A 2,990-nucleotide genomic window follows, 5' to 3' on the forward strand; every position below is an offset into this window, starting at 1 on the left:
GCCATCAACATAGTGAGGGCCATGGCCCAAAAGTCACACCATTTGGCATACTTTTCTACTCATCACCTTTTTTTTTTAATGTCAATAAATTTAGAGAAATGGTCCTGAAAGTTGTTTATGGGTTGAATGGTTAGAAACACCCATTTGATGCTTTTGTTTTTTTCAATGGGTTGATTAGTCCAGATTGATTCACTTATTTTGCCCTTATTGGTTATAAGGCCGGCACCATTTATTAAATGGTGCTCGATGTACATACAATGGATCTGCCTCAAAAGATTTATAGGAATAGATTTATTAAATGGTGTTCAATGAAATCTTACAAGGCTCATGAGATCTTTGCAACAAACAAGTTGTTCTTTGTGTTGGATGTATATCACCACGGAGCGATTATTCAGAAAATTGGTTTCACCATGATTCAGAATTCACTAAATTATAGATTTTCTTCTACTCCTATTAATAGACGTATCAACTATATAGGAGAACATATTTACAATTTTGCTTGCTTTTGCTACTATATGCGATGCTACTAGTTTTATATTTTACTTTCTTCGTTGTTGCCTTTGTGAAACCAATGTTTAGTGGTTCATTCACTTATTGCATTTTTTTTTCTTTTTGTATTTTTGGTTCAGTGTTAGATCTTTTAAGCAAACAGGTGGAACTCTTTACAAGATGTATATGTTGCCGTGGCCTGTGGATTAACCGCTTAGTAAGGTTAGTTTCTACATGATTTAGAATTCATTACATTACAGGCTTTTATTTGCCTCTAATAATGAAAATGTCATCTAGATGATTAAGATTGTATTAGCAACATTTTGCTTGCGTTCTGCTAGTGTTTCCGTTGTCCTTCTGCTTTGGTTGCCTTTGGGCATATGGAATGATTTTCAATCATATGAACCCGTCACATGATTGGGCCCCTCTTTCAATGATCCAGATCCTTTATGTGATTGTGATAATTTTCAGTGATATGAAGCACTACCATTCTACAATGTTCTTTCAGCAATCTAATCAATAGGTGTTTACAAGTTACAACGATGCCACATGCACCAAAAATCAATAGTTTGGGTAAGTTCTTGGGATCGAACATTGAAATGATAGGTTGGAGCACATGCACCACTAATATGGATAGGCTTGTATTAAGTGATAGAAATTGATAATAATATTCTTCGCTCATCAAAGTCGTTAATATGATTTGGCCAATCATATGTTCGGACTCGTAATTAGGGATCTAAATTAGGAATATGGCTGTGCCAATTTCCAATGCTCCAACCTAACGGCATGGTTCGGCCTACTTTTAGTGATCCATACTGTTCAGATGACTCGACCTGTTTTCTACATTCCAATTATTTTGTTTGGTTGAGTTTCTTACCAATCACCAGAACCATTCATATGACTAGGCCCATACTCAATGATACAAATCAGTAATGTGGAGGGCTACTTTTCAGAGATTCATACCATTCTTATGATTGGGATCCTAATTATTCGTATGACTTAACCCATTTTCTGTGACTGAAATTATTCATATGAATGAGCTAATTTTAATGATCTAAACCATTTATAGGATTAGGTTCATATTCTGAAAAAAAAGGAGCCAAATCGTTAATATGGTTGGCCAATTTTCCTTCATCCAAGCCTTTCATATGATTGGGCTAGTCATATACACAGATGCGTATTAAGAAGGGGTCTACGTCATCAATATGGTAATGTGGACGGCTTCTTTTAATCATTGAGATTGGGATCTTAATTGGATAGTTTTCTATGATCTATACCATTGATATGATTGGGATCTGAATTGGAATCGGCTTCTTTTAATCAACCAAGCCATTCACATCAATAGACCTGTACTTTGCGATCCAAATTGGTAATATGGACGGTCAGTCCTTAGTTTTCCATACCATTCACATGACTTGGCCCGCTTTTATTGATCCAAACCTTTGACATGGGCCATTTCAATGGATAAAAACCATTGACCTGTTTGGGCCATTCAGTGGATCTAAATTGTTCATATAATTCAGCTTATTCAATGATCCAAACTCATAATACGATTGAAGCTGCTTTTCATGATCCAAACTCATCGTATGATTGAAGCTGCTTTTCATGATCCAAACTCATCATATGATTAAAGCGGCTTTCCATGATTCTTTGCAATGGATATGCTAAGTTGATCCATGCCCAAAATTTTGTATGACCCTCTTCAGCTTTACTAATGATCCAAATGTTCATATCATCTGGCCCATTTCTAGTGATTCAAACCTTTGACATGCTTGGGCCATTTCAATGAATGAAAACCTTTAACGTGCTTGGGCAATTTAGCGGATTTGAACTTCTTATATGATTCGGCTCATTCTGCGATCCAAATGTACCATATGATTCATGCCGCTATTAGTGATCTAAACTTTTCATATGATTGAAGCCTCTTTCCATGACCCATCCCAATGGATATGCTAAGTTGAACCATCTATTAGTAATACTTGAGGCTGGTTCTTAGCGATCCACTTCGTTAATTTTGTAAGACTCTCTTCAATTCTATACACAATTCAAAGAATCGAGTTTCTTTTTACAACGATCCAAATTCATATAATTTGGCCAATTTCAACTGAACCAAACCTTCAACATGGGCCATTTCGATGGATAAAAAACATTGACATGCTTGGGCCATCCAGTAGATCCAAATTGTTCATATAATTCGGCTCATTCGGCGATCCAAACTCATCCTACGATTGAAGTTGCTTTTCATGATCCAAACTCATCATATGGTTGAAGCTATTTTTCATGATCCAAACTCATCATATGATTAAAGCTGCTTTTCATGATCCATCGCAATGGATGTGCTAAGTTGATCCATGCCCTAAATTTTGTAGGACTCTCTTCTGCTTTACCAATGGTCCAAATTGTTCATATGATCTGGCCATTTCAATGGATCAAAACCTTTGACGTACTTGTGCCAATTCAGGGGATTCGACTTCTTATATCATTCGACCCCTCCAGCGATC

This window comes from Magnolia sinica, chromosome 6, assembly GCF_029962835.1.
Source record: "Magnolia sinica isolate HGM2019 chromosome 6, MsV1, whole genome shotgun sequence".
Classification (NCBI taxonomy): Eukaryota; Viridiplantae; Streptophyta; class Magnoliopsida; order Magnoliales; family Magnoliaceae; genus Magnolia; species Magnolia sinica.